A 16,098-nucleotide genomic window follows, 5' to 3' on the forward strand; every position below is an offset into this window, starting at 1 on the left:
AGATCCAGACCTTGGGCCAATGCATATCTGGCATGTGGTTACCCTTTTTGAAGGAGAAGACAATTATCGGTTGTAGGTGACTTACAAGGTGAAGGATCACCCTGATATATCATTGGGCAGTAGCCCATTTGGTTACTAGGGGCTTCGAAAGGATGGGCTAGTCGGTCAATTTTAAAGGGATATTTGCCCTTCTTAGCAAAGATGACTTCAGTTTGTGCTCTGATCTCATAGTTGTTGCAACTAGCAAACAGTGATAATTTTTTCAGCTAGATATGAAGAAAGTTTTAACAAATTAAGGCATGATTTCCTGTGTAAAGGGGCGAACGAAAAGCATAAATTCCATCTAATAAAGTGGGAAGAGGTATGCAAGCCACACAACGGAAGAGGAGGTATTAGGGAGCTAAAATCTACGAATCCAGCTTTGTTGGGAAAATGGTTCTGGATATTTGGGACGGAGCAGGGAAGTTTATAGAGAGGTGATCACTAGAAAGCATAGAGTTAGGTCCATCATCACACAAGACATTAGCACTGTGGAAGGCAGTGGCCAGGTTAGCCAACAAATTCAAGAATGTGGTGGGCTTTTCAATGGGTGATGGATCACGGATCCATTTCTGGGAGGATGTAAGGTGTGGTGATAGGGCTCTGCGTAACTCTCTCCCTAGAAGGGAATATATTCCCATTTTCTGGTGCCACTCAAGAGTCAGGTAGCATAGTGGAATGGTCCCCTCCATGCTGCAGGAATCTCACGAATGAGGAAGCGAAGAGTTCATTCAACTACTGTCTACGCTCCAAAGCTTTCAGATCACTTTGGGTAATTCAGATACATTGGTATGGAATTAGGATAAATCAGATGAGTTCTCTATCAACTTATTCTATAGATAGATATAATTGCAAGGTCAGGGAGATCTCAATGCCCAGACTACTTTTGTGTTGTCTTATGAAGCCCCTCCCAAGGCAGCAGATTTTGTGTGGTCGGACGAAAGTAAAAAAGTGCTAACTGTCAACAATCTTCAAAAAAGAAATATGGTGATTACCAATATTTGTGTGATAGAAAGCAAAATGCAGAGTCAATTGACCACCTCTTTCTTCACTATGAAAGAAAGGTTTTGGAACGGTTTATAATATACTCAAATCTGTTAGGTGTTATGCCAGGGTTTATTAATAGCTTCCTTTTAGCTTGACATAGGTGGTGGCAGTCAAAAAGGTAAGCTGATTTGGCAACTTTCACTTCAAGCAGGTCTTTGGGAATTATGGGGAGAGAGGAACAATCGATGCTCACAAGATCAAAGGTGTCATCAGGAGGAAATTTACATGACGGCAAAATTGGATGTAATGGGATGGACCTGTAGTATAAAGGCACTTGCTGATTTTCCCTTTGTCTCTTCGTCTAGGTCTTTCCTTTTTCAGTTTCTGCAAAAATAGCATATCTATGCCCTTTTAATAAATTTGTCATTACCTTCTTTTAAAAAAAAAAAAAAAGTGTTCCTTCATGGTTATTTGACTCAAGAGATGTACATGCACTCAAGCAACCTCCTGCCATGCTTCATCCTCCATATCAGGCTTTCGTCTCAAACAATCCCATTTAGCATAGTTTGAGAAGTTAGCTCAGATATTGCTGCAATCACCTCTAGTCAAGCCTCTAATTGAATTGAACATGACTGCACATTATTTTTCTGCGCTTCAGACAATGGTAGTTGCATTGTTATCATTTAAATTACATGATCATCACGAAATTATGATACAGTTCAGATTCAATCCTTAGACAACATCTCCGACAGCAGTTTGAGGTGAAGGACTCCACTGTATGGTTGTTGATTTAAACTCAAGTTGGTCCCACAATATAGAAGTTTGTTGGGAATTGGTCTCCCCCCTCTCGAAACAGTTTGCTTCCTCACTGTACTTCATTCATTATGCCATTGCTCTTCAAATTATCATATGTAAGGGGTGCTGTCCCTTGCCCTCCATATCTACGTTGTTCCAGCCCCAATTACATGCCTTTGTTAACGCCAGACTAGATTGGGGATGACATTGATAACCAATATATTGCAGATCAACATCACACACACACACACACACACACACACACACACACACAACACACACAAAAACAAGCATATTAGATTTCCATTGTATAGGGCCAAAACTATGCGTTGTTGAACAAAAGTCATGCAACTATTATATCGAAAGAGAGTTCATATCATTCAAATATCAGACAATACTAGCAATAAAACACAGAATACATGATACATCGAAAAAACATAAAAGACTCGCCAATTTATAGATCAACCTACCTCGTCAACACACACACACACACAAATATATTTCAGTCAATTTTGGTTGATTTTCATTTTAAAATGTATTTTTAATCTTTCCCAAAAATAAAAGAAGTGTGGATAATCTGTAGATTGAACTATAAGTATAATTTTTACACACTCTACTTGCATTTTAAATAGGTGAAAATGAAACATTTTTTAGCCCAATATGTTCTGTTTTCCACATTTAAACTCGAACAAACTTAACCTCAAATCCATGTCAGTGCATTAAAAGTCTTGCTTAGATATGGATTTGCAACTTGTTCCTTCATAATTTACAGATGAGGCATGAATTTAGGCCAGGGAAAAAAAAAAAGATGAAATTAAAAAAAAAAAATTTGCATGGACAAATGGGTTCGAACTTCCAACCCATTTCCACTATCAGATTGTGACTTTCCCACCCAAAACAAGATTTGTCGAAGTTGCCTAAATGCAGCTACGAACAATTACCCCAAAAAAAATTGGGAGAAATGGGATCTTTTTCCTCAAAAGGTCACTCATGCACACAGTGTATCGATGAAACATATCGACCATGTCACTGATACAAGGGAGTATTATAAAGGTGACTGCGCAATATGCTGCAATATATGCCGCTAAACACCACATTATGTGTGCAATACATTGAGGGATAACAGGGTATTTTCTATTTCCCCTATATCCCATCAGTGATGTGCAATGTCGACAGTATCACCCGGTAAACATTGAATACTGCTGGAGATTTTATGACCAGTGGTTTAATTGAGAATATGGCCCTTGAGATAGTGGAATAGTGGGAAGAGGAATCCTCTAGCCAATCACATTACCACAATTTATTTTTTTTGGTGAATGCTCTAGCCAACCACAATTAATTGGGATAAAGCTTAGATGATGATGATGACAACAATAGCAGACTTGATGCAAGCCAAACAAGCTGGCCGATCAAAGATCAAGACCATCCTAGGACAGTGTCCTAGTCAAGGATCTTGACCATCCAACCATCATTATTGAAGATTTGAACAGTTTCGAGGATCAAAAATGATCTCATGGAGATCAGCAGTTCTACTGTGCAACCAAATTAGAGGGCAGAAGTTAGTTGTTACATTAGGAGTAAGCTGAGTCAGTTGAACAAGTTTCACTTTAATATTTGTCACCTATTTGGTGAGCTAGCTTTCAGGGTATCAAACAATGACACAAAATTGGTCCTTTTGATAGTATTAACTTAGCTTTCAAACGAGCCCATGATCATGCAACGTCAATGTCATTTTGAGTATGGACAACTTAAAGAAAGCATGTATGGTTGTGACAGTATTCAAATTATTTGCCTTCATATTTTTTTTTATTAAATAAATGGTTTGGATTAGAAATAATTTAAAGCATCATGTAAACATGTACAGGCTCTTTTATGAGTAGTTATAATAGTTATTTTGAATAAAAACAGTTCTCTCTTGTTCCTGTGATTGGAATCATTTTTTCATTGATATGATGCCTTTAGAAAACCTAGGGTGTGATATAACGAACAAAGCATTGTCCATATCACGAACAATCTAGTGGTTCACAATCAGAAAAAACATATTTACATTTACTCACCATTCACATTCAATTAACTCACCACTTCCATTCAATTTCTCATTTCCTTTAAGAATCTCTTTGATTGGGTGATCTAAACCATCCACTCAGTGGTTGTCCAAATTGACAGTCCAACAGTCCAACTCAATCCTGGATTTGGCGTGAGGCATGGTCCGCACCAGCAATGCTACAGTACTGTTGATTTCTCAGGTCCCCCTGGAATCATATGTTCCAATTTTACTGAAGCTGCAGTGTTGCTACAAGCAATAAAGGTTTTTGGTGATTTTAATTTCGTCCTGGTTATTATTGAAGGGGATAGCCACAATGCAATCACCTAGCCCCGATCAGATCACTATCCATGGAGATAGAGGAAGCTTTGAACCTGTGTAATCAGAGGCATTTAGTGACTTTCTTGTATGTCCCTAGAGAAAGCAATGATGAAACTGAAGGGCTAGCTAAATTGGGAGCTACAAAAACCAGTTTCCTCTTCTTTTCTTTTGTTCTTTTTTTGAAAGATGCAGCCTCCTCATTCAACACCCAAGGTAGGATTTGTTTCTTCCTCTCTTATATGTGCGCCTCCATTTTTGTTTTGCTTTTGTTTCATTCTTTTCTTCGCTTTTGTGCATTCCCATTGCGTGCCCTGTTCCTCCTTTTTTTTCCTTATTTTCTCTTCTTAATAAATTTCAGATTACCAATAAATAATAATAATAGAGGCCCATCCTATCAACCTTACATTTGATTACTCATTGCTTCTCAAGAATCACTTCAATCCCAATCCAATCAATTCTCAGTAAAACAGATGGTTGAGCTCAAGATCCCTTCCCTGATGCAATTGGCCATTTCATGAATTGAGAAATTTCATCTGTTATTTACGTTCTCTCACTTCATGAATATGGGTCCTCTTGCTAATTGGCTAATTCAGGCACTAGATAACAATAGTTGCCCGAACAGATCTTTGGCAAACTTCATGATGCAGGACATGAAAATCAAATATGATATGTGAGATTTCAGGCTTAAGATCACGTTAGTTCAGAAACAATTACACAAATTCCATATCCCACATGAAAGTCCAAACATTCAATTAAGGGGAATCTATGCGAGTCCAGGCCTACACATGATAGGGCTGGATCAATAAAAATTATGAACCAAACGATACTCAAAGATAAAAAATAATCATCCATACATGCATAGTAATCAGTCCCTAATCCAAGAGATTTAGAAATTCCAATTCGGGGAACCCTAAGGTAAGAAAAGGGGCATAAAATTGGAGATTTGAGTAATTTAGGGTTAGGTTTAGGGATTTTGGGTGAAAGCGGAGTGAAAGAGAGGAGAGAGATGAATCAGAGAAGTACCGCACGCGTGGACAACAACAATGACCCAGACGCACGTGCATGTGATCCCGGCCGCACATGTGTGGGGCCCACTAGTTAGAAAAAGGCCACCTTGACCCTGGTCGACCAGGAATGGACTCCAAAACTTCTAAATCTCAGCTCAATCCGATATACGGTTTGTGCATGGTGCTCCGCCGAAGTTTCAGACTTCCTGAAGGCCAGATTCTGAAATTTTGCTGTGGGAAGAAGAATTGCTGCAATAGATGATTGATTCGAAGTGTAGGTGATGGGGTGAGATAAGAAGAAGAGATAGTAGAAGATGAGTAGTAGAGATGGCGATGGATGGAGGCGAATCGAGATAGATGTGGCTTCGCACTACGGTAGTTAATCCTTCGATAAAGGAAGGGCTTCGCACCCAATTAGGCTTCACAACTCAAAGAGTAAGAAAATGCAGAATTTTTATTAATCTTCAATGAATCAAAAGAACTACAAGGGGTGCCTATTTATAGGAAAACCCTATACCCCAAAACTCGCGCCATGTGCGCAACCTATTACTTGCGATGAAGTAAACTAAAATAAAAATCAAACCAAAAAATCTAAAGCGTTCATGATGTTCTAAATAATAACAATAAGCAAAACCTAAAATATGAAATCAATCTGACTAGTGGGCCACGATCATGAAATCCCATGATGAGCTTTTCTTGACTAACGGGCCCGCTCTTTTGAATCAAAACTTCGTCTTCTAGTTAGGAGGCCCTCCCTGGACGTCGTCATCGATCCAGATCGACGGTGGGGCCCTCCTTCTTCTGGCGTACAAGCGTAGGGGGGGTGTGCACGTGTGGACGGCGTGCGCGGGATGTCCCCATCAATTCTCTCCAGCTACGAAGATTTCGCCACTAGTGAAATAAAACTCCTGAACTGCTCCGAGATGTAAGGATCAAGTCTCTGAAGCTCCTCAGCGAGCCACGTATTGGTTGAAGTTGGACGTGACTTCCACTTGACCAGGTACTTCTAAAACCCACCGTCCGACGTTGAAACTATCTAATAGTCCAAGATATCCTCGATTTCCTTTTTTGGGTGTGTAAAGGTTAGGCATGGGAGGTAGAGGCTGAGAAAATGAGTCGGGAAGGATAGGTATGGTATGTAGAGGCTGGGAAGATGGGTCAGGACGGGTAGGTATGGGAGGTAGTGGCTGGGAAAATGGGTCAGGACGGGTAGTTATGGGACGTAGAGGCTGAAAAAATGGGTTGGGAAGCGTAGGTATGGGAGGTAGAGGCTGGGAAAATGGGTCGGGATGGGTAGGTATGGGACGTAAAGGCTGAAAAAATGGGTCGGGAAGTGTAGGTATGGGAGGTAAAGGCTGGAAAAATGGGTCGGGAATGGGCCATGGTTCAAGGGATAAATATGGGGAATCAGAATGGGTGGGCGAAGGGCCCGACAAAGTATCAGTAATCCCCTGAAAAGTAACTAAATCCTCTACATCGAATGTGAAACTAATTCCTATGGAAGGTAGAAGATCTATCTCGTACACATTAAGACCGTTTCATTTTATAATTTTAAAGGGTCCAGCGCTACGCGCGTGTAACTTACGAACGGCCCTCGGAGGGTACCGCTCGAGGCTGATGCGGACCATCACAGAATCCCCAATATCGAATCCTTTGAAACGTTTATGCTGGTCTGCAAAAAATGTGCAATGTTCATTACTAGTCATGATCTTCTGCCTAATTTCTTGATGCCATAAATGAATGTGATGCGCAAAAGACTCTGCGGACTTTGACAGCCTATGGGACAGTGACATAGGGACAAGATCAATAGGTTTCCTAGGTTTATAACCAGTAACGACTTCACGAGGACTTAGACCTGTGGACCTATCAGCAGAACTTTTCAACGTAAACTCGGCTGTAGGTATTACGGTGTCCCATGTTTTGGTGTGTTCTATATCCCTCCTGGGGGAGACTCATCCAGTAAATCATCAGGAAAGATATTATGTAACTCATCCATTACCGGAATGGCCTCAGTGGGTAACTCTACACTAGCCTCTGGTGCACTCTCTCCAGCCACAAGGCCGCACATGTTATACCCCTCAAAATAGTGGTCTTGATGTCTCTCATGGGGTGGGTACACGGGTGCACACCCACAATTGATTCCTTGACCAACTCCATTCATTGGTCTATCCTCCAGGCCACCTGCCTGAGATTGGACATCTACCCCAATGGTGGGGTTTGTCCTGGCGATGGTTTTTAGTCAGGTAATGCGTACATCAAGTTGTTCGAAGCATTGGTCCATTTCTAAGCGCTTAATCATAAACTCCAACTCTCTGGGACAGCTTGTTTAGTGACTCTTGCAATTGTTCCATGTTTAGTGTAGGGCGCCAACCAAAATTCAACAATATAGTTGTCAAAATATAAGAGGGGGGGGGGGTGTTTAAGAAACAACGTAGTTTCTAAAAACGAAAAAGGAAAGTTTTTAAAACGGGTTAGGAAAGTTTCTAAAAAAAAAAAAAACAAATTAGGAAAGTTTCTAAAGAAAAGCAACCTAGTTTCTAAAACCGAAAAAGGAAAGTTTCTAAAAATAGAAAGTAAGTTAGTTTCTAAAAAAGAAAAAGGAAAGTAAACTAGTTTCTAAAAAAGAAAAAGGAAAGGAAATTAGTTTCTAAAAATATATTAAGAAAGTTTCTAAAAAATTAGTTTCTAAAAAAAACATAAAAGGAAAGTTTCTAAACCTAAAAATAGAAAACTAAGTTCTAAAATAATTCAAATAAGGGGATAACAGAAAATTTCAGTAGCTTATATCAGGGTTTATGGACCTCTAAACAGCCATAAATGATGAGAATTGATGTGTAATGGACATAAACAACCAAACCCTAAACATGTAATAAATTCCCCTACAAGAACCCTAGGCTTTGATACCAAATTTAATGTAGGACATGAAAATTAAATATGATATGCAAAATTCAGGCTTAAGATCACGTTAGTTCAGAAACAATTACACAAATTCCATATCCCACATGAAAGTCCAAACGTCCAATTAAGGGGAATCTATGCGGGTCCAGGCCTACACATGATAGGGCTGGATCAATAAAAATTATGAACCAAACGATATTCAAAGATAAGAAATAATCATCCACACATGCATAGTAATCAATCCCTAATCCAAGGGATTTAGAAATTCTAATTCACCCTAAGGTAAGAAAAGGGGCATAAAATTGGAGATTTGAGTAACTTAGGGTTAGGTTTAGGGATATGGGGTGAAAGCGGAGTGAAAGAGAGGAGAGAGATGAATCAAAAAAGTACCGCACGCGTGGACAACAACAATGACCCAGACGCACGTACGGTTTGTGCATGGTGCTCTGCCTAAGTTTCAGCCATCCTGTAGGGCCAGATTCTGAAATTCTGCCGTGGGGAGGAGAATTGTTGTAATAGATGATTGATTCGAAGTGTAGGTGATGGGGTGAGATGAGAAAAAGGGATAGTAGAAGATGGGTAGTAGAGATGGCGATAAATGGAGGCGAATCGGGATAGATGTGGCTTCGCACCACGGTAGTTAACCATTCGATGAAGGGAGGGCTTCGCACCCAATTAGGTTTCACAATTCAGAGAGTAAGAAAATGCAGAATTTTTATTAATCTTCAATGACTCAAAAGAACTATAAAGGCTGCCTACTTATAAGAAAACCCTATACCCCAAAACTCGTGCCATGTGCGCAACCTATTACTTGGCAATGAAGTAAACTAAAATTAAAACCAAACAAAGAAATCTAAAGCGTTCATGATGTTCTAAATAAGAACAATAAGCAAAACCTAAAATATGAAATCAATCTGACTAGTGGGCCACGATCATGAGATCCCGTGATGGGCTTTTCTTGACTAACGGGCCCACTCTTTTGAATCAAAACTTCGTCTTCTAGCTAGGAGGCCCTCCTTGGACATCGTCTTTTCGCTAGAAGGGCCCCACCATCGTCATCCAGATCGACGGTGGGGCTCTCCTCCTTCTAGCGTACGAGTGTAGGGGGGGTGTGTGCGTGCACGTGTGGACGGCGTGCGCGGGATGTCCCCATCACTTCATGAATTAAGCAATTGAACTTCACGAAGTAGATGTCAATCCAAAAGGCCCCTTAGTGTTAGACATCTCTCACATCAATTGTCAGTGAGGTTTTCAATATGAATGTCAGAGCATGTACATTGGAGCTTTAGTGCTCCAAAATGATTTTTATTATGAATTGAGAACACAAACGCAGTATGCTGCAAATAGAAGAAAAAGAGTTCACATTAAGAAAAATCCTTTAACAAATCAGGGGGGAAAAAATGAAATAAAAAAGATCAGAAATTTTGATAATAGATTGTGAGACACATGATTAGGCGATTAACATAACATGACATATTTGCACACATTAGATCCTCCTTGGAAATGATGGAAAAATTGTTTGCATCATTTTGTACTAGAAAGTGAAATGTTATAATAGAGGCAATAGTTCTTATAAGATTAAATATCACTAAAAGAACAAAAGAAAATTTACATCAAACTTAGGAGAAATGGCCACTCTATGACCAAATCATTGTTCGGAGTATCCCCGATATTATCGAAATTTCTCCAATATTATATGTATCTCCAGCTCGTTGATATTAATAACATTAGTAGTGATACCGATAACACTGGTATTAGAAATTCCAATGATGTATAGCCAATGTATCGATATTGTCAATATTTTCGACTATGTAGATTCCAGGAGTCACTTGTATCGCTAGTGTATTGGCGATATTTTGATAATATCACAAATGCATTGATATCGCCAAAAATTCGTTTATAAAAAAATAAAAAAAAATAAAAATCATTTCAATTTTTTTATGAGCACATGGTTGCATGCAATATTCAAATTGTCAACAATAATATCACAATATTATCGTCATTGCAACATGAGCAATATTGAGACCGTAGTCTTTCGTTTCCTTTCCAATTGTCGACGATTTCTCGACAAAATATCGTGTTGTCGATATTCTAAAATATTGATGGATATTTGTATGAATGGTTGGATGGTTGGATGGATGTTTAGATCGATAGATGGGATGGTTGGACCAATTTCTTACAACAACACATGCTTTTAGGCACCAGTTAAATGGAGACTTATTATGTATACATTCTTTTTGCAATTTTTTATTCCTAAATATGTAAATAAGTGTATTTTAACAACTCCTGAAGTTTCACTGAAAAATTCCACAGTTTTCCACATGTTTCCCCGCATTTCCAATTATCAGAGATATCAATATTGTTTCTCCCCAGCCATCAAAACTTGTAGTGATATCGATACTTCGAAAATCGGACTAAATCATCCACTACATAATTTACATACCTACTTGCATGAGCAAATGATGTACCAACACAGTCCCCCTTCACCTCCCTAGTTTGCCCCATCAACGGATTAAGCGCCATGGGTATTCAACTGAAGATGCTGCCCATCCAATTACATTACCCAAATCCCCTTCAATTATTAAAGGGGGGGAATGCAAACGGATAAGCTCACGCATGCCCTTCCAAGAGGCCCGACCTCCCTCATTGAGTCAACCATTCCAATTGGGCTAGCATAAACACAACAGATTCTTCCTCGGACCTATCTAGTGACATCCCTGATCCTAGCCAGACCTGGAATACCCTTGGAACTGACCTCAAGATTTAACTTGGACATTTCATGTGGTGGCAGAGACTAGTTCATGTGAATAACATAACAGCAACGCCTTGAAGGAAACTTAGTGTGCAAATAATCCTGAAGGCTGTTGTTACATGTTGCTCCCGTACTATGCATTTTTTGTCTCATAAACACATGTATGCATTTCAAACAAGGTAACTTGTCTCATAAACATTTCAACCTAGGTAAAAAGTACATATCAGGAAATATGATGTATATATCACCAGCAGGCTGGCAACAAGCAAGGCCAGGGACATGCAAAATCAATATTTTACATGTCAAATTTTTTCCACCAAAATATCCCAAAGCATTTCCCCCCAAGCATTTGGCACTCATCCCACTAATGCACATCCCTAAGCATTTGACAATTAAATTCGGATGAATAATGTTGCCAATTTAGGTGGCAATCATCCCACTAGAAAAAAGTTTCACTACTACGTTTCACCCTCACTACAAGTTGAAGAAGCAAAAGATCAATAAGAGGAGATCAATCATCAAGCAAAAGATCCCCCCATGAACAAACATCAAGCAAAAGATCAATCATCAAGAAAATCACGGAGTACATGAACAAACATGCTTGAAAAAAGCACAATAGTTCGATACTTAGAGAAGAATTCATGGAACGTGAAGCTTATAAGAATATTGGTATAGATGTTGATGTTGTTGAAGTTGATGATGCCACAACTAAGTTCACAAGACGATATAAACCACCAACACACAAAAGATCTCATGGGCATGGGCCAATGCATAGGTGATGTAGACCACATCCCAAGGATGTGGTTGACCAATTGGGTAAAGAAGGATCTGCTCAAATAACACTTGAAAACTGATATAACAATAAAAATACAAAAACAACAGTTTGGTGCACTTTTTTAACATTGCTAAATAGTTATACCAAGACGGTGTTGCATTCAACACCATTATATTGAAAAGCTTCAAAATTATGGTTAACGCAATAAGTCAATTTAGACCTGAACTTACACCACCTTCATATCATGAAGAGCAGGATACTTGCCTCAAAATTGAGGTTGCATTTACTGTAAACTTTATCGCTAAATACAAAGAGGCATAGAAAATATATGGATGTACATTAAAGGCCGATTGATGAACCAATAGATCCAGTCGGATAATCATTAATTTTCTCGCTAATTGTCCAACTGGGACTGTTTTTGAACTCCATGTATGCATCAACCCATTCCCACACAACCGAATATTTATTTAAATTATTAAATAGTGTAGCTGAGGAGATAAGAGATGAATATGTTATCCAAATTATCACTGACATCGCAGCCTCCTCTATAGCCATCCATCACCTTCTTATGAGGAAAATACAAAATTTATTTTGGACTGCATGTGCAGCACATTGTATAGATTTAATGTTAGAAGATGAAATTAAGTGATACATTAAACAAAAAATTCTCAAAAAAAAGTTAAGTGATACATTGAAGTGCTTGCTAGGGCTAGAAGAATAATTGTGTTTATGTATAAGCATGGCCTTCTACTCTCTCACATGAGAAAAGACATTGGCTGTAATTTGCTTCGTCCCGCCATTACATTATTTGCAACAGCCTTTTTAACACTGCAAAGATTGTATGTAAAAAATAAATAAATAAATAAACTGAGCTTAGAAGCTTTATAGTGTCAACCAGTTGGAATAATGAGCCTTGGTGAAAGAAGACCGATTAGAATAAAGGCATTAATAAAACCATTGGAATATTAGTGTATGACTTATTGACTTGTAAATTATATTTCCATTTTCTACAATCAATAATAAATAAATAGCTTCTTTATTTTGTTTACTTACTAACTGTGAATTGATATTTGTTAACTATATTGTCGAATATTGATGACTTGATGTTTAATTCATTGTTTAATTGGCTTTATTTCACTCAAATGTATTTTAAACATATAAAATTAGTTATGAAAGTTCCCCCTACTTTCTTATATTATTTTTCATTTTTTCTTATTTTTCCCCTATTTTCTGATTTTTAACTTTTTCGAAAAAAAATTAAAAATTATTTATATGCGACCTCATATGTGATTGTGCGATCGCATATGCGATATGACAACATTGATGGCACCTAACGTTATGTAATTCGAAATTTCTTTCACACATCATACATTTCCAAAAAATACAAATGTAAATAATTATTACCTATTTACAATTGACTACAAGGAATTATAACCAATCAAACAAGCCCTTATTGGACTTCCACGTGAAGGGTGTGGGGATTTTCTCACGAGTTATAGTAATTAGGTATAAAATATGAAATTTCAAAGTATGAACGTCTTAGCGAGTTACGCTAACTTAGAAATAATTTCTTACAATCTACCAAGTCTAACTTAATTTAACTATTGTTTGCACAGCTAACTGGTGGTCAATGTACAGAGTAGAGCCGAACAGGTAGGATCCAGCATTAAGAAGTTGGCCATGAAAATGCTTAGACTTACATGTTCTACAAGCGGTTGCGAACGCAACTGGATTACATTTGAGTCAGAAATTTTTTCAATTCACTCCTTAAAAGTTGTATTCATACTTAGGGCCTGTTTGTTAATGCTGAATTTTTGCACTTAATGTGGAATTGGGAAAATGTTCCGTGTTTAGTGGTGTTTGTTAATGCGCCGTTAACGCGGAAGAAGGAAAGCGTAAGTGGTTTTTCACTGAATTCTTTCCATGATATGAGTCTGGCTTAATGGTGAATGCGGAATGCGCTTGGTGAATTTTTCATTAAACAAAAATTTTTGCTTCCAAAATTACCCCTATTCAAGTTGCTATGGCAATTTCTTATCTTTAAATTATTTGTGCAATGCAAAATCAACTGTTAACTATGAAACTTCTTTATGCCCCACCATGATGTATGTGTTTCATCCATTTTTAAAGATCATTTTAGAGTTTGATACCAAAAATGAGAGGAATATAAATCTCAGGTGGGCCATACCACGGGAAAACAATAGTGATTGGATATCCACCATTAAAATTCTCTTAAGGCCCAATGTACTGTTTATTTGACATCCAATCTATTGATTAGGTCATATAGACCTAGATGAATGGAAAAAACCAAAGATCAGCTTGATCCAAAATTTTTATGGCCCCCAAAAAGTTTTTATTGGTCGACGTTCATTCAATGTTTTCCTGTATTGTAGTCCACTTGAGATAGGGATATACCTCATTTTTGGTAGATCTAGAAACATAGATGGACGGCATGGATGAAACACATACATCATGGTGGGGCCCACATAGCACCGACCATCAGCCATCAACTGGTGGCAGGGGAGTAGCCAATCTGTTTCCGCAAACGCGGATTGGATACTGACGGGTTGAGTAGCGAGACTCACTTAGTGAAGTTACGTCACCAAGTTATGTGGGCCCATCATGATGTATTTTTTGTATCCGCGTTGTCCATCCATTTGGAAATATAATTTTAGGTAAAGATCAAAGAATGAGTCAAATCCCAAGCTCCAGTGGACTTCACCACAGAAAACAGTGAGGAGAGTGACGCCCATCATTAAAAACTTAAATAGGCCACCAAAGTTTTTGATCAAGCTGATATTTGTTTTTTCCATTCTTTCATGTCTGTGTTAACTTGTGAACAAGTTGGATTTCAAATAAAAATCACGGTGAGCCTTAGGAAGGTTTCAATGGTAGGCATCAATCTCGCCACTGTTTTTTGTGGTGGGGTCAACTACATATTTGGATCTGCCTCATTCTTTAACTCATGCTCTAAAATTAAATCTCCAAATAGATGGACGGTGTAGATAAAGCACATACATCATAGTGGGCCCATGGAACTTGATGACGTCACTTCATTAGCCAATCTCGCTATTCAACCTGTCAGTAGCTAATCCGCGTCCAAGTAGGATGCGGATTGGTTGATGTACCTCACACCAGCCATATAGTTGTTGTATTGACGTCAGCAAGTTCTGTGGGTCCCATCATGAGGTATGTGTTATATCCAAACCATCCATCCATTTGGTGAGCTCGTATTAAAGCTTGAGATGAAAGATAAGCTGCAAAAAGCAGCGGGGGATTGAACCTCTACCATTGAAACCCTTTTTGGGGTCACAGAAGTTTTGGATCAATATGATTTTTTTTTCCTCTTCATACAAGTATTTGTGACCTTATGAACATATTGGATGGAAAATAAATTTAAATAGGCCACAGAAGTTTTGGATCAATATGTTTTCACTTCATCCAATTGGGAATGACCTTATAAACGGTTCGAATAGCATATAAATATAAGGTGGGCCTTATTTGAAGGTTTTGTTGCTACTGGTGTTCAATCCTATACAACACAGTGACAATCTTCCCGCTACAAGGAATTGAGGGCCTTATGATGATATTTTAGTTTTTTAGTGGGATTATAGTGAGGGTGAACTATCTTTAGATTTCAGATTCAGGCTTCGGATTTTATTTAGAAATATAATTTTAGGTAAATATTGAAGGAATGAGTCAAATCCAAAGCTATAAAAGTTTTTGATCATGCTGATATTTGTTTTTTTTTTTTTTTTCCCCTCTTTCATGTCTATGTTAACTTGTGAACAGGTTGGATTTCAAATAAAAATCACGGTGAGCATTAGGAAGGTTTCAACGGTAGGCATCAATCTCCCCACTGTTTTTTGGACGCGGATTAGCTACTGACAGGTTGAATAGCGAGATTCGCTACCGAAGTGACGTCACCAAGTTATGTGGGCCCACTGTGATGTATGTGGCCCTCACTATGATGTATGTGCTTTATCTACACCATCCATTTATTTGGAGATTTAATTTTGGGGCATGAGTTAAAGAATGAGGCAGATCGAAATATGTGGTTGACCCCACCACAAAAAACAGGAATGCAGATTGGCTGGGGTACCTCAAACCAGCTATATAGTTGTTGCATTGACGTCAGCAAGTTCTGTGGGTCCTATCATGAGGTATGTGCTATATCTAAACTGTCCATCCATTTGGCGAGCTCATATTAAGGCTTGAGACGAAAAATAAGACATCGAACTATCAAGTGGACCACACTGCAAAAGGCAGCGAGGAATTGAACATCTACCATTGAAACCCTTTTTGGGGTCACATACATCAAGGTGGGCCTTATTTGAAGGTTTTGTTGCTACTGGTGCTCAACGCTCCACGACACATAGTGACAATCTTCCTGCTAAGAGGAATTGAGGGCCTTATGAATAATAATATTTTAGTTTTCTATTAAGTATTTTAATTTATTTGAATTAAATATAATGATTTT

The 16,098-nt window shown here is 38.3% G+C and overlaps 1 protein-coding gene across 8 annotated transcripts in view; it reads right to left on the bottom strand.

Moving 5' to 3' along the window:
* LOC131258268 (uncharacterized) overlaps positions 1–16,098 on the bottom strand; it is a 42,353-nt gene that overhangs the window by 19,337 nt on the left and 6,918 nt on the right. The window lies entirely within an intron of this gene.

The sequence above is a fragment of the Magnolia sinica genome, chromosome 10, assembly GCF_029962835.1.
Source record: "Magnolia sinica isolate HGM2019 chromosome 10, MsV1, whole genome shotgun sequence".
Taxonomy (NCBI): domain Eukaryota; kingdom Viridiplantae; phylum Streptophyta; class Magnoliopsida; order Magnoliales; family Magnoliaceae; genus Magnolia; species Magnolia sinica.